At 50.5% G+C, this 11,903-nt stretch overlaps 1 protein-coding gene across 6 annotated transcripts in view; it reads left to right on the top strand.

Moving 5' to 3' along the window:
• Positions 1 to 7,310: 7,310 nt before the first annotated feature.
• Positions 7,311 to 11,903, top strand: part of COL22A1 (collagen type XXII alpha 1 chain) — a 260,407-nt gene continuing 255,814 nt past the window's right edge. For 4 of the 6 annotated variants that reach the window (XM_077847366.1, XM_077847368.1, XM_077847370.1 and 1 more), the window contains exon 1: positions 7,313 to 7,758. The gene's annotated coding sequence lies outside the window, so the exon portion shown is untranslated. Of the gene's footprint in view, positions 7,759 to 11,903 lie in introns of all 6 variants that reach the window. The other 2 variants (XM_077847369.1, XM_077847367.1) reach the window with 2 other exon arrangements.

Raw genomic sequence — 11,903 nt, 5'->3', positions numbered from 1 at the left:
ATAGTGATGTGTCCATGTCCGTCCATTCATTGCGACACATGCTCCAGTCTGGTGGGGGATGCTGATCAAAAGGGACCCCCTATGGGCTGTGGGGGGCTCTGGGGGGCAGGGGGACATGGGTGTAGAGGCATCTCTGGACTTTCAGGTTTTCTGTGAATCCAAAAGTGTTCTTAAAAAAATTTAAAAAATGGATGGAAAGTCAAACACCATTAAAAGTCTACCTTAAGAATGTAGATGTCATCCCCTGCCCCCCCATGATTTGTCCATATAAAATATGGGCTCATGTAAAAGCAAAGGTAAAGGAAAGCAATGTTTGAAGTGGTCTGAGTGTCACAATAAAGCAAGGACAGGTTATAGGCCACCGAATGAGCACAGACAGAGAAAATGTGAACAGTCAGGACTCAGGCAGCTTCCTACTGCACACCTGACCCCGCCCCAAGGGGACAGGAACTGCGGGTGCCTCATGGAGAGCAGGGGCTGACCCAAGCGTGGACCCCAAATGCTCACAGAGTTGCCTTTGTCATGTGTTAGCAAGGGCTGCCTGCCTGGTCCCTCTGCGCCCTCGTGCGTCTTCTCGCTCGTTCTCTGTACAGGAGGCACCCTGTGTGCAGACGGCTCTTCTAAGACTGCAGGGCTCTCTAAGAGGGCGTGGCCAACTTTTCTGAGCACCTACTAAGGGGTGACATGTATGACTAATTTCACCCATGGCTCTGAGTTACAGGTGCCAGATAAAGGGCCCAGGATGGTGGGTATGTTGTCCAAGGCGGGGCAAATAGCTGGCAGAACAACGATCCAGGGTATAGTCTCTAAACTGTCTGCCCTGTGCCCTTCAAGGGGTGACATTTGAGGTGAGACTACGTATGGGGCAGGGGTGCCTCCCCTCCCCAGGGAAACAAAACTAGGCCCTTCCCAACCCTTCCCCTGTCAGGGTAGCCTGAGGTCTAGGCAACCCACCCCCGCCCCGCCCCAGCTTAGTCTCACCCTGTAAATATTTGTAGGAGCCTTTCCCCCCTCTCAGCAAAGGTGGGTGAGTGCAAAGCCAGGCTGGGCAAGTGCTCACAGGCAGTTTGTCAACATAATTGATACTGCCGAGCAGAGGGCCAGCACAATGGACGCTTGCCGAGCAGATGGGGGAGGATGTGTAATCCCTATAATATAGACAGAGGCGTGTAATTTAGGAAAGTGGATTTGTTTTTCTCGAACAACAGGGACAGATAATGCTGCTCCATGTAGTCAGGCTGGCTTTGGAAAGCGCAGACACTCATTATTTCTCTGTCCTGCGTTTCTAGGTCTTGTTCTAGAGGCATCCAACCCAGGATGGCAACCCTGTGAGCCGTCCCTCCTTGCCGGCCTCCTGGCTCCGGTTTTTTCACCCTCCAGGCTGCCCACACGTGAACGTGGATTGCAGTGTCCCTTGGAAGTGGAGCATGAGCAAGCCCTAAACCTCTCAATGCTTCTGTTTTCTCATCTTTACGGTGAGGATGACATTACCTTCTGTATAGTCATTCATTCAACATGAAACATATTTATGGAGCACTGATCACATGTCCTCTGAGCAATGACTGGGGTGACTTGTGGGCTGGGCCCAACCGTCTATGAAAGTACAGAGCAGATAGTAGATACTCCATGCATGCAACTCCCTTACTTTTCTCTAAAACACCAGCTTATAAAATCAGCTTCACATCTGCGGAGCCCCTGTGGCCTTTGCCCTGCATAGGATAAAATCTGCATTTGCTTCTTAGGCTTTACACATTTCAGATAGCCAAGAAAAATGTTTCTGTCAGGATTTAAATCATCCTTCGACCACCTGAGCCACATCTAGGAACCCCTCCCATAAACACACGCAGGTAAGAACAGAGTGAGATACGCATACCAAGATGTTTATTGCAGCGTGTTGTAACTGAAAAAAGAAAAAAAAGACATAACTATACTAGTTGAGGAATTATGAAGGGAGCTTTGGTCCTTGCATACAGCAAGCTTGGTGGTGCTCTTCCTCGCATGCTGTCTGCCCTGTGATGAGCATCTACTATTGGTGGAACGAGTACAAACGGTTGGAATGGAATGTGGCCATTCACAGAATGAGGCAGAGCTAAGGGAACCGACGTTGATGGGTCCCCCAGACATGGTGTTAGGTAAAAAGACTCAAGCAACACACTAGGATGTATAAAGAATATGTTCTCATTTTACAAAGTAGGTTGTATGTGTATCTGTACCAGACAAAACATCTTTGATTGATTGATTGATTGATTGATTGATTTTTTTGAGGGCAAGAGATAGAGAGTGTGAGCATGAGTGGAGGAGGGGCAGAGGGAGAAGCAGACTGCCCGCTGAGCAGGGTGCCAGATGTGGGACTCAACCCCAGGACCCCAGGATCATACCTGAGCTGAAGGCAGATGCTCAACCGACTGAGCCAAGGCGCCCCACAGAAAAAAAAAGGATCTTTGAATGAATAGGTAATATTAGGAAAGCTCTTCAACAAAGATTTTTGGAGAGAGAAATGGGGGAGCCCTGCTTTACTAGTCTGTTTTATTTTTCCCATTTAACAACACAGCATGGGGATACCCCCCAAAGTAACCAACATAACCCTATAGCACCATCTAGGCAACTTCCCATCCTTCGTTTAACTGATCCCCTCATGCTGGACACTTTGATCATGGCCACATTTTTCATTTTTATAAACAAGGTTGATTTGAACAGTCTTGGGAACATATCTTTGCTGGTAAATAATACATTCTTGGAAGTATAATTGCTGTCACTTTTATTGATGTTACTTCTGGTTGTCTTTGATCACTGCATGCCATTTAACTGATTTCAAAATCAGACAATAGCTCAGCCTTCTACTAGTTCTGAGACAGAACAAATTGACCTCTGTAGCTCACTTTCTGCACCTGAAAAAATGAAAGTATATCACTTGAGGTTCCGCCAACTTGATGATGGCCAGCAGGGAGCTGAGGTCATGAGAAGCCACTTCACCCTCCCGGTGCCCAGGCGTCTTAGGAGGGGAGTTACTGATGTTGATGCAACTGATTCTGAAGCACAGAAGCCCAGGGCACCGGGTTTGCACACAGGGCAAGACACTAGCCCAGGAATTGGTTAAGTGGATTTGGCAGGGTCACACCATCAGCCGGTGACACGGTCTCTGGTTGGGTTATTTCAAATGGAAAATGGAACAGAGGGGCAAGACCCAGTAGGAGGAAATTCTGCGCTGCCAGGAAATCAGAATTTGATTTCTCAGCAACTAATTTTCAAAAGTCAGAGAATCTTAGTGCTAATGGAAAACTTCTCAAGTCGTTTTCAGGGTGGGCTAGAGAAGAAAGCGTAAGTTTTTGGAAGAAGACAGACTGGATTCGAAGTCGGGCGAACAACTATGGTAAGTTCTTCAACACCTCCAAGCTTCTGCTTGTGGATTGGAGAAATGAGGACATCACTGTCCCTGCCAGGTGTGCCACCCATCAGAAATAGGGTATGTGAGTTCTGCAAGTGTGTCTAGCACACAGGTACTTACTCAATGGCCACTGCTATTGCTATTATTATTGCTGTGGTGATGATGATGATGATGATGATGATGATGATGATGATACTCTCTCTCCTGGAGAAGCTAGGGAGTTTCTGGAGGAGGCAGCAAGTCAAAGACTGTGTTGGCCATGTACCAGGTCTCCCCTGCCCTGGGCCGGGCACTGTCCCTGCCCTAGGGATGGAGCAATGACATAAATCCCTGCCCTCTTGGATCTCATTTCTGGCTGCGGAGACAAACAATAAACACATAAATATAAAATCTGCTGTCAGCATGAGCAGCTTTGAAGAACCACAAAACCCAGTTGTGAACAGAGAGAGATGTGGGCCTGGTTTAGATTTTTTTAAAAAGCTATCTTACTGTGGTAACAGTTAACACGAGATCTGCCTTCTTAATACATGTTTATGTGTATGCTGCGGTTTGGTTAACTGTGAGCCCATTACCCCGTGCTAGGACCTCCCCACTTTGCCAGTTCAGGCGCTGCAACGCCGGGTGACACATTTTTCCTCCGTCTCCACAGCCCATTCGACCCTCCAGATGTTCATTTCCTTTAGGGTGTTCACCATAAAAATGAAAGTTATTACACCAGCAAAAAGCAGATTTATTCAGGAATAACAGAGAATTGCAACCTTGGACATGCGAGCTATGGCAAAACCACAGGCAAGTCCAACACACAGAGGAGAGGAACGCTATTTTACAGAGAAGGAGAAGTTGGCAGGGGCTGTTGGGAAGGAAATTCCACTGGAGAAGAGCAAAAGTTCAAGGTGATGAGGTTTCTTGCAGGCTGAGTTGCAGGGGAGGTGGATTTCTCGTAGGAGAAGCAATGTACATTTTTCCCTGTGGGGTGACTATGATCTATGATTCTTTCCCCTTCTCTTTTTTTTTTTTTCCTGTTGGAGCCTATAATTGACAATTCTCCCCATAATTGACACCTGAGGGATAGGGCTCTAGCACACCCCTGCCCCGGCCCCCGCCTCAGCCCATCCCCTTTTGGCTCCAGACTCCATGAAGTGAGCTTTTCCTTTCCTTAAAAGTAAAATTCTCTTCTGGAGAATTATTCCATCTCCCCAGAAGTTCATCCTGCTACTTTGTCATCCCCAGATCCTACTCCATCCAGCTTTGTGTCCCCAATGCCTGATTCTAGTATGCTGTCAACATGTGTTGAACTACAATGAAAAATTCAAACTTGTCGTCATCTATGGCTGGAACCTTGAGTTCCCCTCCATTCTCCCTCTACACTGGAGACTTGTTTTACCTGTGGTTACAAGTGGGGGCTCCATGTGCTCCAACTCCCATCTCCAGCCGACCCTCAGGTGCCAATTCACCTCCTTGACTTGTCATGCCCAGCCCCACCACTGCCCAGGGGCTCTACAAAGCCCTACATTGCCCATGCCCCTGGCCCACAAAAGCATGTCAAGGGCTCCTGGTTGTCAGGCTCAAGTCCACACTCCTCTGCAGGCCTCTCCAACCCCATCAACTACCTGGCCCTTGGCCATAACCAACCTCCCCACACCCTACCCCCCAAGCCCTAACTCCAAGGTCTTCTCCTTCACACAGGGGGCAGGCGAGGGGGGCTCCTCTCATTCCTTAGTCTCTGCCTCCTCAGTAGTGGATCTAGAGTTTGGTTCCTCCCTCATTCTCCGACTCATCCACCTGCGTCCTTCACAGTGCTCAGGATCACTCAGTAATGTAACATGGTTGGCCCACTTCCCGATGTGCTGGCTTTCTGTCCTCTCCCCCTCCAGGATGCACAGAGGCCACCCCGCTGGGCTCACCACGCTGAGACAGTTGGACACCGGGGGAATAAGCCCCAAATGGAAAACATCGTGCACCTAGGACAACTCCCACCACTTGTCTTACAGAGCTGAACCAGAATGCTGGCCAAACCCTGACCCCCCACCACCTCCCATCAAGCCCCATACAATGCCCACTTAAAACTGAGAGCTCCAAAAAGCACCAATGAGCTAAGTTGTCAATAGCAACCAATATCAACCAATCAGGACTAGACTCTTCCGACCAATCAGGAGGAGGCACCCCCCTTTGCCTCATTAGCATATTTGACCAGTGGGAACCTGAGCATGAATTTTCCAAGTGCAGGGCTTCCTCTGTTTGGGGAGGCCTCCTGAGCACTGTCCCTTGGTGCTGTCTCCCTTCTGCTCTAGCTGTAGCCCCAGTAAAGCCTTGCCTGTGCCTTTGACCTTTGTGTCCGGCCTGGTTTTTATCATTGTAGGGCCCAGGAACCCGACTCCACCTGGATGGTCCTGACACACACAGGGCATGTAAGAGCTGAGAAGTGGGTGTGCCCCGTGGGCTTCTCACACAGGTGCCATCACTGTCTTCTCTGTCTCCCTCCCTTCCTTCCCTCCCTGGGACTGTGATGAGCAGGACACCTTTCTCAGCCCATCAGCATCCCATATTAGGGTCTGTTTTCACCAGCACACCTCCTCTGTTTCATTTAGACGTCACCTGACACTGCTTGGCACCAGGTGGGCGCTCAGTAACCAGGTGTGAAATGTCACGGGGCAGCTGGGAAGTAAGGCAGGAGAAGAAAGAAGGGGCTGGATTGTTGCAAATTCCCTGAGTGAGTTCAAAATTCCCAAGTTTGCCCCATTCCATCTATTAAACACTACTAAGCAGGCAGCCAAACAGAGATGCCCCAGAGTTTAGGAACCTGCTTGGGAGTGAGGGTGGGGGGATGGAGGAGGTCATCCGGATTAAGCCACGCTCTCATCTAGTTCAGCATACCCCTGCCTGGGCCATTTTTAGGAACAGAGGAGGTAGAGGAGCCCCCTGGGCCAGCACCTGTTCATTCACTGCTGCTGGGGGTTGGGAAGCCCTATAAAAGGAAGCAAACATCTTCTGTGGCTCAAGGAGAGGCTGTAAAACAACCAAAAGTGTTTGTTTGCAATCTCAGAGACACAGAGTCTCCTGAAATTGAAGGTGTGCTCCCATGAGGAGTGCAGGCTTATTAAGGGCAAACCCAGTAAGGACGGAGTGAAACTATCTGATACAGGATTGGTTATTTAGCTAACAGGCCTTATGTTATCTTTATTCTGGTCCCATGTAGAAGGATGTCTCCTAGCAGGTGGTGGAGGTGCTACTGACAAAAGTCCGGAGCTCACGGGTTTCCAAAAATTGAAACAGGAGAGGTACATAGGTCCTGCTTCAAGATCCTTTGGACCGGTTGGCGTGACTCCTAGCAATGGTGACTCTACTTTGAATCTTTTCTCACTTCTCATCAGAGCTGCCTGGCTCCTGCCCCCCTTCTTCTGAGAGACCCTGGCAGGTGGCTGAAGCTCTGCTGGCCTTCCAGGTCCTATCTGATGAGAAGGACAGGGATCCACCCCTCCTCCAGGATGCAGAGAGAGCCAGCAAACAGGGCCACCTGCAGGAAGAGGCAGGTAGGTGCTGGGACAGGTGGGGGTTGGGGGGCTCTCCCTGTGGGACAAAAAGCAAAGTTACCCCCAACCTGCTGCCCCTCCAAACTTTCCAAACCGGCCTGCAGCTGCTGCCCAGTGGTGGGGGGAGGGCTATTTCAGCCCAGGCTCTCCAAGGGACCAAAATATCCGGCGGAGTCTATAACTGGACAGGGAGTTGTCAGCCCCGGGCCGGGCTTCCTAGGGTGGCCTCTGTATGGCCTGGAGCCACTGCCCCTGCCCCTTCCCGCAGGGGTGCACCCTCCCTGGCTGGGCTCCCGCCCCCCAGGGCACAGCCGGCAGTCCTCCCGCCCGCCCTCCTCCCAAGCCCGCCCACCGCCGGCTCCTCCCTCCACTCCGAGCTGGGGGCTCCCAGCGCCCGGGCCACTTTGCCCCTGGGGGGACCGAGCAGCTTTGTTCTTGGGCAGCAGCTGGGCCGGCTGCCGCCGCAGTCCTCCCGGAGGACCTGTCTCCCCTTTCCTTATTTTTGTGTTTCTCCAGCACTTTCTGTTTTATTTGCTAAGTTCCAAGCCTTACCTTTTCACTGGATTTCTTTAGTTGCTGGTTTTTAAAGGGAGCTCTTTCTTGGGACCCCTGGCCTGGGGGAAGCCCCCAGACTGATTGCCAAGTCTCCTCTGGAGATCGAGGTTGCTACCTTTGGAGGGAGGGTGAGGGGGTTTGCTGGCCTGTGACCCACGCCCTAAACCCCCACCCCCAGGAGGGGGCTGCCTGGGGCTGGCTGCTTCTCTGGACCCTGCTTCCAGTGGATTCCCGCCCGCCCTGGACTGGAACCTTAGCTGGCATCCCTTTGAGCTTCTCCCCTGCCAGGTAAGGCCTGTGTTCTCTTCCCTGGAGGCTGCTGGAGAGGTCACAGGGCTTCATGCTTACACCCTTCTGACGGTGGGCAGGATGGGGTTGCTGTGGGTGCATGGAGCTGGCGGCGGGGAGTACCCTCTCCAAACTGAGCTGTTTCCTTCTGGAGCTTGAACCTGAAGCATTTTGGGGAGTGACCTCAGTCCTGAGCTGCTTTGCCAACTTCAGAGTAAAACGAAGCAAAGTCAGTGAGAACCTAGCTGTCTGATTTTAGGTGAGCAGCTGGGGAGGGCAGGAGCCCAGGGATGACTCGGGTGTGTCGGATTCAGGGACTTCTTTCCAAGTTGCTACTTTTATTTATTTTATTTTATTTTATTTTATTTTATTTTATTTTATTTTATTTTATTTTATTATTTTATTTTATTTTTTTATAATAAATTTATTTTTTATTGGTGTTCAATTTACCAACATACAGAATAAGTTGCTACTTTTAAAAGTTGTTGAGATCTCCCAGCCTCTTTCACCTTTCCAGTAGGAAATTTGGAGAAAAAGCCAGAAAGGTGGGGAAAAAGAAAAGAAAAAGCGCGGAGGACAGAGAACAGCTTACCTTTGGTTTTGCATTATTTTCAGGGAACTTTGCCTTTTTGGTCTACATTTAGATCCCTCTCCTATCTGGACAGTTTATTAGCCCTCTCTCAATGGTCTCAAACCCAGGGTGGTGTGTGTGTGTGGGGGGGTGTTTTTGTCTGTTTTCCTGTGAGTCCTCCAACGTAGCAGGCCAGAGTTTCCGGTCCCAGGTTATGAAGTTGTAACTTGAATTAGTGGCGTTATTGGACCATGGGCCCCCTTTTCTCCCCATTCCCATGGAGACTCGGAGATGCCAGGAGCCATGCTTGCCGGGCATCCCCTGAAGAAGATGTGCAGCCCCATTAATCAGGCCCGGAGCACTGTGTGAGTCCATCTCCCCAGAAGTCCATCCTGCTACTCTGTCATCTCCCAGGACCTGCACCAGCGCCTCTGTCCCTACATGGGACACTGCAGCCCCTAATCTGTCTCACTGACAGTGGATGCCCAGCAAACCCCCAGACAGCCTGTGAGAACCCACTGGCTTTGGGCAGAACCCTGAGGCCCCTTCTAGTTTATTTAGTTACTTGCACTGTTCCAGGAAAGTTCTAGATTCCAGGGCTCCCGCATTATCAGAGGCTGGCGGAGAGGGGTGGGCTGCCCAGCTATGCAGTGTGTGCAGGTGAAGGACAGGGCTCCGCGGCTGGTCTTCCCTTCCAGTCCTAAGCCTGCTGCTTCATCGGGCTGCCTGAACTCGCCGACTGTCCCGTGAGCCTCAGTGTTCTCATCTGCCAAGTGGAGGTGATAGAAGGGATGCAGAAGGACAGTTCTGGGAGAGCTGAGCCTGTGGTAGGCTTGTTCCACATCTCAGCAGACTCTGCTTGGCAGCCCCAGGGACGCAGCACCCCCTCCCCACCCGAGGTTTCTCTGTCACTCTGCTGCTAAGGGGCCCGACTGTGACTTTAGGCAATTGTCACCCCGTGGTTATTGGGCCTGTCGTGCCAGGCAAGAGGCTGGAAGAGAGGAAGGGTTCCTTTGTGGGGAGGCGGGAGTGGCCCTAGGAGATCACCGGGCCTATAAAACAATCAGGACAGAAGTTTGTAAGTGGTTTTCCATGCTTCCAAATTTCATCAAACGTTTAAAAAAGCTATTCTGGATCCACAGAATGGTTAAATAAGTGAGCTCACGGGCTGATCCAGCCACAGAGTTTTAATGCTTCATAGGTTGTTTAAAATTTGATTTCATTACTCGCTGATAAGTTGTTCAGCAAGTTTTATCCACAAATCTTAAACTTGAAAAAAAAAAAAAAAAACACAGGATGACTTTTTCCTTGTGTAAGTTCCAAGCGGCCACCCACTTAAGCTAGGTGTGTCCCCTCCGCTCATCCACGATTGTCTGTGTGACCAGCAGGGTCCCCTTGGACGCTGGAGCTTGTCAACTCTGGACTGGATGAGCCCGGTTATCTCTCCCTCTCTGATTCCATTCTAAGAGGGTTGTAGATAAGTGGAAGTGCTTCTGGGGGGAGAGAAACCAGGATTCCTGGGAACGGAAGCCATGGCATCATGTGGAAGGATAATCGCCACCTTAAGAAAGGTCATCTAGTGTAGAGGAAAGAAGACGTGTGGCCACTGTGGCCTGCAGGAATGTCATGTCATGTCATGTCAGAAGACGAAGCTGGACTGTCCTCTTGGTTACCAAAAGGGTAGAACTAGGTCCTAGGGAGGGAAGATTTGCTGGATGCTGGATTCCAATCCAGGAGGGGGAGCTGCACGGGGACAGAAGGGATCTGCTCATTGCATGGTGGTGGGGAGGGAGAGGGTCCCCCAGAACTGGAGGTATTTAAACAAAGGTTGGATGGCCCTTTCAAGTGGCTGCTGGCGGGCTGCACTGAACTAAATGCGGGCCTGGTGTACCTTTAAAGTCTTTTCCCCAGCTTGAGATCCTGCACTTTCTGAGTACGTCCTCTCCAGCCTCAAAATTCTGCTAGGCCCCTCCTGCCTCCTGTCCCCCTCCAGTGCTGCTGCTGAGAGGAGGGCTAGCAGAGGTCATGTGTGCAGTCACCAGGGGCCAGGGCGGTGAGCTCTAGGTGTCGTTCATATCTCATGTCTCGGTTTTATCAACAAAGAAGCGAAAGACCTGTCTTTGAACCACTTACCTGAGGACAGGTGGAGAGGATCCAAGGAGTCAGGATTCAAAGCCACTTCTGGAGGATCAAAGCCCATTGTCATTTCAACAAAGGCCTCTTTGCTCAGGCTGGGGAGACTTCCTCTCAGAAGGGAGCATTGTTATTGATGCAGGGCTATGAGGAGAACCAGCAAATGAGAAGAGCCCACAGTCATGTCTTAGGGTGGGAAAGGTCCCTGAGGATTTCTTTAGCGAATCCTCTCCTCAGGAATTGAATATATGTTAGGTTGCCTGATGGAAGCAACTGCAAAATCAAGGAGGACCAAGATGGGCAAGAGAGGAAAAGTACGATTTCCCCATTGTACAGATGAGGACACAGAGTCCAGGGAAACGGGAGTGACTTGCCTGCTTCGTATTTGGAGACAGACGTGGATTCTCAAACACAGGTCTCGTGTGGCACCAGGACAGAATGAGGTTGACCCTCTGGTCTTCCTGCTTGGGACTTGGCATTGTGCACGTGTGGGTGTGCACACACGTGTGTGTGGGTGTGTGCATGTCTTGGTACTATGTGCCAAGGGTTGGTACCATTTGTATTGCTTCTTCAAATTCCTCCAAGTGGGTGAGCTCACCCTTCCCGCCTGCTATAGCAGTGAGCATCTTTGTGCACAGGACTTCCCCACATGTGGCTGTGATGTGCTCAGGTTACTCCCAGGGAATAGGGTTTCTGGGTCGGAGGACGTGGGCATGTTCATGTTTTGGGGAGGTTTCAGGACTGAGCATTCATGAGAGGCCGAATGCCAGGTAGCGTCATGGCACAAAAGAAGCGAAGCCTTGGTAAATACCCAGGGAACGTGTGGAGGGTGGGCCTGCCAACACTGTGCTCGAAGAGATTCCAGAATCCTTCTGTGGCAAAGCTATCTGACGGCGGGGCTCCCTCCTACTGCCCACTATGGAGGCCCCGTGTCTCAGCCAGTATCCTCCCAGTTCTGGAAGCTGGTTCCTTCTAGTTAGTTCTGGCTATGTTCTGGTAGAGATGAGAGTACCATTGTAATTTTTAAAAAATTTGTTTCATAATAAAATATTGGAGACAAAAGGAATCTACACCGTCTTTTGGTTGGAACTAACTCAAGGGAGAAGTCTCTGCTCAAACTACATACTGGCAGATCCAGGACATTGGAGCTGGCCTTGACTGCCTGGTAGCCAAGTTGCTGGGAGACGGTCTGCTCCTGAGTCCATAAAAACATGAAAAAGCAAGCTGACCTAAACAATAAAAGAAAGTGTCACTTAAAAATACAACTGCAAACTTGTTTGTGATTGTGGATTCAAAGTGACTGCATATGGCTTTGCCACATACTCGCTCCTTCTCAGGCTCTTTCACCTGAAGAGGGTACCTCGAGCATCACAGCCACTCCTTATCTGATGACTGCATCCCACATCTCTCTCTCAGGTGCTTGCCCACCGTCTCCTGGTCC

Source organism: Canis aureus, chromosome 14, assembly GCF_053574225.1.
Source record: "Canis aureus isolate CA01 chromosome 14, VMU_Caureus_v.1.0, whole genome shotgun sequence".
Classification (NCBI taxonomy): Eukaryota; Metazoa; Chordata; class Mammalia; order Carnivora; family Canidae; genus Canis; species Canis aureus.
The sequence above is the reverse complement of the archived record's forward strand: the minus strand, read 5'-3'. Positions and strand labels throughout refer to the sequence as shown.